At 39.8% G+C, this 15000-nt stretch overlaps 1 protein-coding gene across 1 annotated transcript in view; it reads right to left on the bottom strand.

Annotated features, from left to right (window-relative positions):
* LOC137618107 (2-oxoadipate dehydrogenase complex component E1) overlaps window positions 1-15000 on the bottom strand; it is a 447864-nt gene that overhangs the window by 159044 nt on the left and 273820 nt on the right. The gene's annotated exons all lie outside the window — the stretch shown is intronic.

Raw genomic sequence — 15000 nt, forward strand, 5'->3', positions numbered from 1 at the left:
TCTTATTCTCTTTAAATGAATGGCCCAATCCCTGACCCCACCTCAGGTCTGCTGCCCTCTTTGCCTCACTTACCTTGTACTTTACTTTCACATTTTTCTCTCTATATCTTTCATACTTCTCTACACTGTTACTCTGCAGCCATTCTTCAAAAGCCCTATTTTTCTCTTCCACTTTTACCTTCACTCCTTCATTCCAACATTCACTGCCCTTCCTCATGCTGCCTCCAACAACCTTCTTGCCACACACTTCACTTACAATCATAACAAAATTTTCTTTTACTTACTTCCACTCCTCCTCTAAATTACCAGTTTCTCTAACTTTCACTTTGTCATATGCCATTTTCAACCTTTCTTGATATTTACTTTTCACCCCCAGTTTTATTAGCTCTTCAACCCTCACTAGCTCCCTTTTACATCCACCTACACTATTCCCCCACTCTTTTGCTACAACTAATTTTCCTTCCACCAAAAAGAGATAAGACATACCGTTAGCCATACACCTAAACACATGCACGTCTTTCAACCTTCCAAACATTCTTTTAGTTATCAACACATAATCCATTACCGCCCTTTCTACCACTTTTCCATTTGCCACTCTTACCCATGTATACTTGTTTTTATCGTTCTTTTTGAAAAAGCTAGAACTTATCACCATCTCTTGCTCAACACACATATCGACCAGTCTCTCACCACTCTCATTTTCACCTGGTACGCCTTACTTCCCACTGGCACCTACCTCTCCAGCGCCCACTATAGCATTTAAGTCACCCATGACAACTACATAATTCCTTCTACACACCTAGTTGATTCATTCCAGAACTCTTCTTCACTTTTCTCACAACCTGGCCCATACGCACTGACAAAAGCCCAACATTCCCTACCCAACCTAACCCTTAGCCACATTAACCTAGATCAATGGTGCACAACCGGCGGCCCGCGGGCCGCATGCGGCCCCCAGTGAAGCACATGGCGGCCCTCGAAGTTATCATTGAAAACACAATATATCACTCTCTGTACAGTAAAAGAAAATAATAAATATAAACATATTACTACGTCTTATGATATAATTACAAATAGTAAAAATGTACTATATAACACACACACACACATACATATGTATGTATATGTGTCTGTGCATATATAAACACACACACATATATATATATATATATATATATATATATATATATATATATATATATATATATATATATATATATATATATATATTTATATATTTATATATATATGTACATACATAGACATACATATATATATATATATATATATATATATATATATATATATATATATATATATATATATTATTCTTTGTGTTTTGAAAAAGTTTGAGAATATCAGTTTGAATCGTATGACAGTGCAACGTCGTATTGTTGATTTGTCGGGTGATATAGTAGACCAGTTGAAGGAGAAAAGTAAACAATATGTGTACTTCTCCCTAGCCACTGATGAATCTACTGATGTTACATCTACGGCTCAGCTACTTGTATTTGTACGTGGTGTGACAGAGGACTTTTCTATTCATGAGGAACTCGTAGGGCTCAGTTCACTGAAACGGCAGACAACTGGTAGTGATTTACTTAATGAACTTTTAGAACAAATTTCAGTAATTGAGTTAGATTTGGACAAGTTAGTAGGAATATCAACTGATGGGGCTCCTGCAATGATAGGCAAGCAGAATGGATTGGTGCAGCTATTGATTAAACACCTTGGAGAGCGAAAAAATGAACTGAAACAATTTCATTGCATAATACATCAACAAAATTTGTGTGGAAAAGAACTGGACTTTGATCATGTAATGAAAGTTGTAGTTTCTACAGTCAATTTTATCAAGTCACGCTCAGCTTTGCATCACCGGCAATTCAAGCAATTTCTTGATGAAATTGAAGCAGAATATGGGGATTTAGTGTTTTTCACTCAAGTAAGGTGGTTAAGCAGGGGAAATACGCTGAAAAGATTTATCAGTCTTCTGGATGAAATTGAGATATTTCTTAATGAAAAGAATAAGATGGTACCAGAACTTACAAATGCTGACTGGCTTTGTGATTTGTCATTTCTTGTAGATCTCACAAGTCATTTAAATAACTTGAATCATAAACTTCAGGGGAATAACCAACTTATTTCTCAGCTAGCCAATTATGTGACAGCTTTCGAACAAAAAATAAAATTGTTTCAGTTACAGATAGTTAAAGGAGAGTTAGGTCACTTCCCAAATTACAAACTTATGTGTGAGAAACACAAAGTATGCAATAGACATGAATATTATGCAGCAAAATTAGGAAAACTTTTGGAGGCCTTTGAGAGCCGATTTGAGGACCTAAAGAAAGAAGTCAATGATTTGAAGTTGTTCAGCAACCCCTTTTCTGTATCTCCTGATGAAGTAGAATTCGAAGCACAACTCGAACTGATTGATCTTCAGAATAATGACAGCCTTCGTACCAAGTATAATGAAGGGGACTTGCTCAACTTTTATAATTGCTTGGCCAAAGATCAGTTTCCTTATTTGAGAAACAAAGCTGCTATTTATGCAAGCTTATTTGGCTCTACCTACATATGTGATCAAACATTTAGTCTGCTCAACCAGACCAAGTCAAATATTCGTAGCAGGCTAAGTGATCAAAATCTGCACTCTGTTTTAAGACTGGCAACCACAAATTTCCATCCTAACATAAAAAACTTGTACATGAATCTCAGTGTCAAAAATCTCATTAAAAAAAAACAGGTGAGCAACTGTGTTTTTTTTTATCTTTAAACATTCTACAAACTATTTATCATTTCATGTAAAATCTAGTCTAGTGGCCCTCGACTAGATATATGTTTGATGATGTGGCCCGAGTAGCTCAAAAGGTTGTGCACCCCTGACCTAGATGATATCTCCTTCCATTCCACTACTTTACCTGTCATCCATTCACAAAGCAATAAAGCCACCCCTTCTCTTGCTCTTCCCCTTTCAATCCCAGACACTCTACCAGACATTTCACCAAACATCACTTCACCTATCCTTTTTATCTTTGTCTCACACAAAGCGAATATATCCATCCTTCTATTCCTAAGCATACTTCCAATCTCACATCTTTTACTCTCTATCGTACTACATCTACGCACATTCAAACACCCCAAAAACTAGAGTGCCGGGAGCAGTCACTCTTCCCCAAGCTCCACCTCTTTAATGTGTCACAGGATTATGATACAGGAGAGGGGGTTCCCAGCCCCCTAGTCCTGTCCCTTTTAGTCACCTCATATATATATATATATATATATATATATATATATATATATATATATATATATATATATATATATATATATATATATATATATATAAATAACCCACAATGTATGAAAAATGAAATTTATTTAGTTTTCGAAGGGACCATCTCCCTTCCTCTTCAGAATACAAATGGTTACAAATTTTTGAAAAAGAGGTACAGAAAGGTTCGTAGAGTTAGAAAGCCTGTTACAGTCTTTGCGATCATTAACAGCATTTCACGGTGGTTTGTTTAAATCTTTTAACTATTCCTTAATAATAGTTACATTGTTTTTACAATATTATTTAAAAAATTATCCAATTTAAAATTACTTTGATATATATCAAAATTGTTAGAATTTTGAATTAAAACAGCTTCAATCAGTTTCCGCCTATGTGTACCAGGCATTGATATTAATTTGTCCATATTTTTAAAATCTACTGGATGATTTTCCCGTGTCGTATGTTTAAAAACAGCACTATTTTCATCTCCTCTTCTAATGGAATCTCTATGTTCTCTTTTTCTTCTTTGGGGTATATAAAAATAACTTAAGACAAGATGCCAATAAAGGTAAAATCCATGAGAGATGAAATTGAATTAGCAGAACAACCCAAAGCAATAAACAAACTAAAAAGAACTAAAAAAAACACAATCAGACCATTCAAATTTCCTAGTAAAAGAAAAGGTTGAGAGTATTGTTGATTCACCTCTACTAAATCACCATACAAAATGTTATCATTTGGAGGCAAGTTGTATATTTTCTCCCTATATCAATCTGTACAACCACTGCCTGCAGAGGTGTACGAATAGACAAAGATATTTGGGGAACCTGTTACCGAATATATATGAGACTTCCGCCATAGCCCCCTGCTCGATGATCATATGGTGTCCTGTAACTAATAAATTCATGAGGAGGAGTATTATCATCAAGTTTCCTCTCCTTTAAACATATAATTATTGGGGAGTGTGCATGAATGCGGAGCTTAAGTTCTTCATATTTGGCCTTTAAACCCATTGCAAAATGGAGGAAAAACTATGGTTTATTTTTGGAAGACCCCTTGGATGAAGTCTTGCCACTAGTAATTTTTGATCTAACACTATTTCCCGGTGGTTTTATTGAAGAGGGTTTTACATTTGTGTTTTTATTTTTGTCTTTTTGAGGGGGATGGTGGACCTCAACTTGAATTTTTGATTTATTTAAATTGTCTTCCAGTTGATCAGAAACATCACACAAAATACCATATTTATTTTACGTCATAACTTTAATGTTTCCTATGGAAGGGAGCGAGAGAGATAGAGGTCTTTCTCTTTTTCGATCAATAGGTGGTGAGCTACCAGGTTTTTGCACCTTCCCGACTACAGGTGCATCTGGTAACCTGGTTTCAAGTGGAACCTACATCAAATCAGGTAAGGACATGGCCTGAGATAAGTTAGTACTATTGTTGGTAATGGGGGATGAAGGTTGTACAGAGATGGGCTATGCCCCAGTGTTAATACACCGTGGCAAAGCCTCAGAAGGCAATATGCTTACCTTGTCATGTAGTAATTATTATTAGATGTTGTATTTTGTTCTTAGAACTACTGGCAGTACTAGGTGGGTTTGATGTCTCCTGTGGTAAATTTCCTCTAGATTTCAATGCCTTTGCATGGCAGTTTTGTTTATTCAGTAGTCTTTTGGCATGTCCTATACTTATGTGTTCCACACCAGATTTGTTGAGGGCATCTTCTTCCAACTTATATAGCATGCAGCTCCTATCGGTGGATTTATGATTTTAGTTGGAGTTCAAAATCCTAACCCTAATTATACACTCTTTATGGTAAGGTTTGGAGCAAAATGCTACACATTTTTTCATTTTTACAAACTTTAGAAGGGTGTCCAAATTTAAAACAGTTGAAACACTGCAGTGACTTCTGTTTGAAAGGACGAACTTTAATCCGTTCATTCTCAATAAGAATAAGGAAAGGTACATCAGCCTCCTAGAAAGCAAGGATAATCATCGATGTTCCAGGAACTTTCTGAACCTTCCATCCTGTTAATGGACACAGGGCCAGTATCTCTTCTTTTGTAGATTCATACAGGTCTTCATTGAAAACTAATCCCCTCCCATAACTAAAATTTAGGAGGGGTTTGACATCTAATTTAATATTGTCACTTCTTATCTTTAGGTTAGATAATATGACAGACTGTGTGGATGATTTGACATGGATGAGGAAATCATTTCTTTCAAAGCAGGATATATCACCTAGGGCAATGGTTCCTACTTTTTTCTGTATAAATTTACAAATTTTAAAATAATTCCCTGTACTCCCTTTAAGCTCCCCAACAAGTCACACTGGTGGTTTGGCTTTCTTTGGGAAAGTTTGCCTACATCCATATCTTTTCCACACCAGTCGGCAGGTCTGTATACGTCCAAGTATGTTGGTACCTTATCCCACAAAGCACCAATAATATTCAAATGATTAATTTCAACATGCATAATGTTCCTTATGGCATTAAATTCTTCATCATATCTATTATAAAATACCCATGAATCGTATTTGTCACCTTAAAGTTTCATTTTTATCGCCAATATCATTTCATAACTCTTGAAAGCTACATATAGCTCATCATAATCAGTCTCTATTGGGATTTGGGTAACATGAATGATTCGCAGTTTCCTTATGTTGCCCATATTACTTGATTTTTTAACATCAGTAGAATGGTCCCTTACAGTTTCCAGGTCATCATCAGAGGGGTTGATTTGCAAAGCAGCAGCAAGCTGGTTCTCCACCTCTTATCAGAGGATGTCAGTCCTCCTATCCCATGTAGCTCAACATGAGAAGAGGTTTCAGCGAGGACCAATCCTATATTAGAGAGGTGCTGCCTCTCTTAAGGTGGGCCTACACTGGTCAGTGGAAGTAGTTAGCCCCCCCAACCCCCCCCCCCCCCAACAACAACAACTCAAATGCCTGGCATCACACATTAACTGCAAATATGAGACTTAAAACTGGATAATTAGACCCCTACTCTTAACAGACTAAGTGTGCACCCAACTGGATCTGCCACAGGGTGATGGCACCTAAATTTAAAGCATATACAAAACCGGTCAATTTTCGAACAGTGGCCGTTAAGAAAAAAAAAAACTGAAATAAAGAAGGCTTATTGAGGTCGTCTTTGCCTGGTCTCTTAGAACTGGCCTTAGCAGTATGATTGAACCTGCCAGGGTGGATAATCTCCCTACCACCATTGCCCAGCCCATCATTGAGACTCTCAAGGCCCTCTACTTCAAAAAAGTGCTGGACGATCAGAGAGGCCATAAAAGGATATAAGGACTCTTCTGCTCCTACAACCTGGTCCTGATGGCCGATTGTGTCTGCTAGTACATTCCTCATGCCTGTGATATACCTCACTAAAACTCTACGGAGTGAAATGCTGCCCCAGAGTGCATCTGCTTCATCATCTCGCATAAAAAGCACAACAAAATGCCTTCCTGCTTATTGACATAAGCCACTACGGTCGTGCTGTCGCTCATCAGCACTACCGAGTGAATCCTTAAATGTTCTTGGAATGCCTGCCAGTTTAGGAAGGCCTCTCACATGTCAAGGACTTTGATATGCAGATACTTTTCTTCCTCGGACCAAACTCCCACCACAACCAGGTTGCCCAGGTGATGCATCCGAGAACAGATGCAGATACGAGGGTGAGCAGTCAAGTGGGACTCCTTTGGTGAGGTTGTTCTCATCAAGCCACCAAGCCAGATCCCACCAGACCTCTTGTGACACCAGCACAGGAACTGAAGATCCCTGTTGGCTACCCAGTGATCCTTCCGGCACCAATGAAGGAATCTCTAGTGGTGTCGCCTGTGAGGAAAAAGCTTTATCAACTAAGATATATGTCTGATAAAAATCATGCAACCTCCCTGAGCTTGCTGAAGGACTGTCTATGGGAAAGACTCTCGCTGCTGTCAAATCTATCAGCATGACCACGTGTTTTAACCTCTACTTGGGAGTGAGGTTCAACTTCTCCCAGTTTACCACAATCCATAAATTGTGGCAAAATGCAAGAAGATGATTCCGATCTTAAAGCAACTGCCTCTCTGAAGGCGGCAGGATCAATCGATCATCGAGATACATCACCCTCGTGAGTTGGTCCAAGCAGCTACTGTGGTGAACACTCAAGTGAACACCTGGGGAGCCCTACACAGTCCAAAGTGGAGGCACTTTCGAGATGTCTGATAAACAGGAACTTAAAAGTATGTGTCATTCAGATCTATCGAAAGCATTGAGTCTCCCTCCCTGATGGAAGACAGCACACACCCTTTTGTTTCCATCCTGAACTTTTTTTGACGCAGAAAGTTGTTCAGCGGAGAGAGATCGATGACAGTCTTTACCAGAAAAAGGCAATTGTAGGAAATCCATCTCAAACAACTTCGGGTGTATTCTTCTCCAACATCGCTTCCACCTTTTCCTGCAAGGCCAGGGCTTTTGCAAATGTTGGGAGATCCGACGGGAACTCGTTCAGAACAGTAAATGGGAGGGGGGCCCAGTGGTACAGAAAAGGAAGTAAGCAACCATCCTGAAGTAAACTTACTACCCAAGATTCAGCACCATATCTCTACCACATTGCAAAGTTGTGAGACAGACAACCCCCTACTCTTGACACCAGGAGAGGGGGAATGTCAATCACAGTGTTTACTTCTCCCTCCCCTATTCCCATGACCACCCTTTCTAGAAGAACCTGACTGTGGTAGTCAAAAAGACTGCGCTTGTACGGGTGCTTTTCAAGAATGGATCGCGGACGCACCGGAACGGGGTCTCTGAACTGGCACTGGGACTTTCCTTGATCCCAAATTTGCAGGACTGGTCACACCCGAAGGTTTGGATGCTGTTCCCTTCAAAGAGTTGGGACCCTTGTAGGTAGCAGCCTGATGGATCAAGGAGTCCTGCAAAGTAGTCACTCATGACTCCACCACTGCCTACACACGACTCATGAAGCAGACGTGGCACCCCGCACCGACAAGTTTCGTAATACCAACGTTACCTCCAGCCCAACCTGCTTCGAGAAGCAAAAATCCACTGCATCTAGCCTCTTCAACACCTAATTAGCCCACAGGTTTACCGTCTGGTTAGCTAGGAAGGTGACTGCCTTCCCTTCAAACTGCACAAGGTTCTTGTACAGTACTCCTCCAAACCTGTGGGGTTCTTAACCCCTTCGAATTTGCAAAGTACATCACTGCGCCTGACCACTGGTCGAGTCAAGACACAGCATGAAGAAAGGCAAAGACTGAAGCATCCATTGCTGCCGACTCAGAGGCCGAGAAGGATGTGCCTTCTGCCTCGAGTCTCTCCAGCAGGAGCCCCCACGTCAGAGAGAAAACTAATGGATCAACCTGCAGGGGTGCAGACATGGCCTTCTTTGGCGTACTAAACCTCCGTTGCCTAAAGGGCGGGAAGCAAGTTTTTGTTCGACCTGCCAGAACAAAGAGGATTTTCATATCCACAGATCTGATCGTCCACCCAATCAAGGGCAAAGTCCACAAGGTCCAACCAAGGTAACAATAGTGAGAGCATCAAAATGCCGATCAATTACCGAAATCCTCTCCAATGGCGGAACCATAGTCACCTCTCCCAGGCCGTTGCATCCATGGATGAAAGCAAGGACCTCCAAAAACAAACTCTCTGACTCATGGAGTCAAACCTGGAGACTTCCAGCCCCTAAGCAACCAAATCTGTCGGCAATGGCAAAGGTGAGGTAACACGCTCCAGAAAACCCACTCCCCCACAAGTAAGACAGAAGCAGACTCGTAGTTGGGGGCCGACAAAGGTCTGGATAGGCCCACAGGAACGGTAGAAGATCTCCTGGTACATGACACACTAGAACTCAGCAAGATACACTGTGCCTCTGGCTCGACAGGTCAGGGAAGAGGGTCAACCACAAGCTCATGCCCGGAGCCATGGGAAACAAGGCCAATCGGCATACATTCTTCACCCACTAAAGCACGCATGCACTTCTATAAGATGTCGAATGGTATCATCCTCTCCTTCGCAATCCACTCAACGAAGGAGGGAGGAGCTGATGTCTAATGACCAGGGAAGCAGGGAACTCCTCCATCAACTCTAGGACAGACTATATACCGGACAGTAAACCTCTATCCCAACTGGCCCTGGCTACTGTTGTAATCAGGGTGGTTGGAGAAGACAGGACCTAGGCCATGAAACATGGTGCAGGGGTACCACGACCCAGTCTCATCCCCTTGCTCCTGTCCAGGGGGCTGGGTGGGTCAGGGCCAGGAACCACACAGGTACTGTCCACCCCTTTTGAAAGAAAAATGGTGTAACGGGGAGCCATGCTCCTCTGACTATGGCTGGTCTTCCTAGACATTTTTGACCTCTTCTTCAGGGGAGAAGAAAAACTGTTATCAGAGTCAGAGGACAAGAAAGAGGGCAACAAGGAGGAAGATGAAGAAGAATAACAAACACACTTCTTCCTGGATCCAACTCCTGGCTCTCCAAGAAGAGGATCCAGGCTCTGCAAGCAGAGGTTGAAGTCTGAGCGAACACCGAAGACACTCACCTGGAGGGAGAAACCACACAGGTTACTTGCATAGGAGCCAAAACACTTGAGTACACTGTCACATAGGAAGGGGAAGGCACACTCACCTGGCCCCACGACCCGTCAACACAAGGGGCTAAAGACACTGACACTGGGGGCTGAGACACAGACCCTGGACCCCACGGGCTTAAGGGTTGGGGCTACAGACACAGGGGATACAGTGGGGGGCAATGGTACTGGGTCAGAGATCAGAGTTACACTGAGAATAAAAACATACCTTTTGCCTTAATTTTAGACTTGGCCTTCTTTCCTTTCACCAGTCTGGAGTCCTCAGCACCGGACCCAGAAACCTTCCTAGGTGGGACAAGGACAACCATACCAGACTTACTAACACCAGAATTCCCTGACACCAGGGCCACTACCAAACCCTTCACACCCAGTGCCACAAGATCACAAACCTAATCAGGGGTACTGAGGGGGAGGTAGACTCAGCTACCACATTCCTCAAAACAATCATGGAGGGCCTACCTGAGACAATCTAACATAAAACATGATTTATACATAACATGATATTTATCTAAGTTAAAGCAAACAAAGACAAAGTTACACCTCCATTAGCCTGCACTTGATATTATTCCCATGGAAAGATTTTCATGAAATTAGGAGATGTTGCCTTCCCAATAATGACATACATTCCACCTCTGAACGATAAAAGAATTCACTCCTTCAAGTTACAATAAGCATATATTATAAAAAAAAATTCAAAAGTAATCTCTATTTTTCTTAGACATACAAACATGAACCCTTTAATTAATGAGTCTGATTCAGCACGAACTGGACTCGGTTCTTAAAGTTGGATAACAAGTGGTTATCCAGCTGGTGAGTGCTTAGGGTGAGTAGCCCCACCCCCTTTTTCTAGCCAGAGAGTCTTCACTTTTGATCTTTTGGTCCAATATTCAGAGTAGTGGTTGAGGAGGGAATCTGGATTAAAGAACTCAGGTTTGTATGACTATGAAAAATACATATTACTTTAAAAATTTGTGAATTATTCCTATGCAGCATACAGACCCTCATACTTTAATTAGGGAGACTCACTGCTTGATGAGTTGGAGGTCCCCTTGAAACCTAAACTGGATGGTTCAGTTTCTTCCTTGGAAGTGATCAACTTGATTTGAGCAGAAACAAAGTGATGACCTCAGCAGCCCCCTACTTGACTTTCATAATGATGAAAGTCTGATAGGACTTGGGTTGTACATGCAAGTAAGTACCCGATCAAACTAGAGATAACCTTTGAAGGGGATATAAAGTTGGAAACATACAGTACCTTGTATGAGCATCAATGGGTTGGTATAAGATCCACCATCCACCCCACTCATTAAAGGGGGAAGGGAGAGATACTTCTTTAGACCTAAAAAATTCAGCTCTGAAGTGTAACTTACCAGCATCAACTCGGATCCAGCACATAATGTTTCAACCACTTGGTCCCCAAAAAGAGGGGAACAGATGACTGAAAGAGATAAGCCAGTCATATTACTTTATCATTCATTCTAGACTTACATTTACACAATACCATACACAATATGCATCCTTGTCCTCTGTGAGAGCTGAGCTTGTTATACTACCATCTGAGCAGCCACTACAGGTCCAAGCACATAGGTGTCAAAGAACTTATAGGTATACTTCCTCAGGTAAAAGGCCATGAAGGTGGATTGGTTTTTCCAGACTCTGGCCTTCAACACTTGGCTCACTAACAGATTGCTGCCTTAACTCACTTGTCTTCTTCAACTGCACAAAAAATTGGCTTATTGAGAAAGTCTTTTGAGATTTTTGGTGATCAATCTACTCTGAAGAAGTGTTTTAATTCTTTCATTTTACCTTGTTTTGAGTACTGGTCTTCAGGTGCTGATTCTCATCTTAATTTGTTGGAGAGGAACTTACCGTCTGGTCTATTAAATTTATTATTCCTGATGTAGATACTAATCTCTGGCACTGTCATTCTATTAGTTCATTACGTATGTATCATAAGATTTTCTATAAATCTGACCATCCTTTACATTCAGATCTTCCCGGACAGTTCCATCCTGTTTGTAATACAGACAGTCCCCAACTTACGAACACAATAGGGACCGAGAGTCTGTTCGTAAGTCGTATTGTTCGTAAGTCGTTAGTGCTAAATTTTGGTCTGGAGTAAGCGTAACCTAACTCAGATGTCTACGATTTTCAGCAGTAGAAGTCAACAAATAGCCCCATTTCATATAAAATAGGTTGTTACAAATATTTTACTTTATCATATTACAGTAGTCTGTATAATACTGTAAAGTTCAGTACAGTATGTTGTTTTATTATCCTGTACTGCACACTACATAATGGAAACTTGCACAAAAAATCGGCCATACATATGCACTGCATTTCTGAATCAGCTGACTTTTAAGTAAAATTGTAGTAAATATAGTGTACTGTTCATTTAGTACAGTACTGTACATTAATTCCTTTTTAAATAAATGTACTGAAAGATATTTTATTGTTCCATTACCCAATTTTTTTTGCTAGAAACTTACGTAAACAAGCGGCCATTTGCATTATGTACTGTACTGTAACGTTTACCTTTTCACGCTTATCAAATCAGCTGACTTGTACCATACTGTATTTACTGTATGTAACAGTACTGTGCATTTAACTGCTTCATGGTTGTTTTGCTATTGTTAAATAAAATGCAGAAGGTTAGTTTACTGAATTGTTTTATTTTAATTTTGACCGACGGAATCATTCTTTGTAGAGTATACGTCACGTATCTTGTGACGTCATGTATTTGGCGGAAGAGCGCTGACAAACCGAATGATTTTCTTTCATTATGTTGCCGAGTAATCTTATTACAGCATTCCTATAATCGAAACACCGAGTAACGATATCAAGTGTTTTAGTGGTCTGTATCATTAGTTATGAGATTTGTACAACTTACCGTAAAGTTAAGAAAAAAAAAGTCTGATGTTATATTTCTTCTGGCGGAAGGCGAGAGGCAAAGCAAGTGATTTTCTTCCGATCCGTTACTATTCCCATAATCGAAACATCGAATAAGGATATAAAGAATTTTTTAATATTTTTCAAAGAAATATGAAGACTTAACTGCATTAAAAATCAAAATACGGAGAGAGAGAGAGAGAGAGAGAGAGAGAGAGAGAGAGAGAGAGAGAGAGAGAGAGAGAGAGAGAGAGAGAGAGAGAGAGAGAGAGGGGGGGGGGTTGCGTATTCCGTTTATAACTAATAATAAGGTCTATCAACGAACTGTATGGAAAATGTGATACCCTATAATATATTAGCGCTGTTGTAATATTCACTATGAAGATATTTGGAATATCATGAAAATTATATAAATCAGTGTTATTCGTACTATATGTGCGCATAATCGTAATACTGCAGCGTCACCTTGAGATCAGCTGATCTCCCAACCAAAAGTAAATCAAAAGTAATTGTTGATTATTGAAATGCTCAAGAAATTAAAAAAAAAATATGAACGTGCTTTAATAAACCATAATTAAACACAATAATGTCTAATGAAATATGAAGGCTTAATATTGAACGAAAAATTTAATACTGTATGAAGCTTTAGAATTAACTACCCATATGCGATTGACAGAGAGAGCACACACACACAGAAAGAGCTACAACGATTTCGCATGATACCTAATAATAAGAACTGTAGGGAAACTGATTTTCTGTAACATATTGGCGCTGATGTAATATTCATCTTGAAGATATTTCTAATATGTTAATAAATAAAAAAAAAATGCCAAAAGTCTGATGACGTTATATTTCTTCTAACGGAAGGCGAGAGGCAAATCAAGTGGTTTTCTTCCGATCCGTTACTATTCCCTTAATTGAAACATCGAATAAGGATATAAAATTTTTTTTAATAATTTTCAAAGAAATATGAAGATTTAACTGCATTAAAAATCAAAATACGGAGAGAGAGAGAGAGAGAGAGAGAGAGAGAGAGAGAGAGAGAGAGAGAGAGAGAGAGAGAGAGAGAGAATTTAACTTGAAATGAAATCTACGGATGTCTACGAACATGTTTGGACTTCCTTCAATTTGTGTTCGTATGTACCGTTGTTCGTAACTCGAATGTTCGTAAGTAGGGGAGCATCTGTACTAGGTATGCAGTTAATTCTAATAGTCAGGCCTTCTCCATCATGAAGCTCAATACTACACAGTACTCTAGACGTATTATTCCAGTTGTGACCAAGTTGTGGAATGATCTTCCTAATCGGGTAGTTGAATCAGTAGAAATTCAAAAGTTCAAACTCAAAGCAAATGTTTTTATGTTGAACAGGCTCATATAAGTCCGTTTACAGTTTATAAATCAAATATCTGTTTTAATGTTAATGTTTTTAAAATGCTTTATTTTAATTTTCATTACTTCTTATATCGTTCATTTATTTCTTTATTTCCTTTCCTCACTGGGCTATTTTTCCCTGTTGGAGCCCTTGGGCTTATAGCATCTTGCTTTTTCAACTAGGATTGCAGCTCAGCTAGTAATAATAAATATAATAAAATAATCAGTTGAGGCATAGGCTCTATAGATTGTCTCCAAAGCCAGAAAAAGAAAGTGTTCCTTGAAACCTCTTTCTTAGACCTGACAGTGTAACACAAAGTCTCTGACACTCAGGCTTTGAGGTGTTGGGTCCTTTCAGAAAGCACCAGAACCCACATAGGCCACAAAAGCATCTCCTCTAAATAATCACCCAATGCCTCCCAAAAAGATGGAGTGGGATTCAAACCTAGCATCACATACCACCGAATTCTGGGTTTTGGAAATGAAGTCTGGTACAAAACTGGAGACCTCCTTTCACCCCTCAACGTAGGTGACTAAATCCTAAAGACCGTGCAACTCGCCAACTCTCTTCGCGGATGCTAGACCTAACAGAAACAGTGTCTTAAGAGTCCAATTCTTCATATGATGACCATCTCAAGGTCTTGAACGGGTTCACATCCCACTCCGCGACCTGAGATACCAGGTGTGCAAGAATGCTCTAAGCTCCTAATCAGCATAGATAACTCCCTAAACACAGAGAGGTGTATGCCCTTCAACCAGAAGATCATACTAAATGCCAAGTGACAGCCTTTGATAGGACATGAAATGGAGATGCTATCAGCTAACAAGCAAGAGTGGATTTAGAAACAGTAAGAGACAAAACAGTAGAT

The sequence above is a fragment of the Palaemon carinicauda genome, chromosome 24 (genome assembly GCF_036898095.1).
Source record: "Palaemon carinicauda isolate YSFRI2023 chromosome 24, ASM3689809v2, whole genome shotgun sequence".
In the NCBI taxonomy this organism is placed as follows: domain Eukaryota; kingdom Metazoa; phylum Arthropoda; class Malacostraca; order Decapoda; family Palaemonidae; genus Palaemon; species Palaemon carinicauda.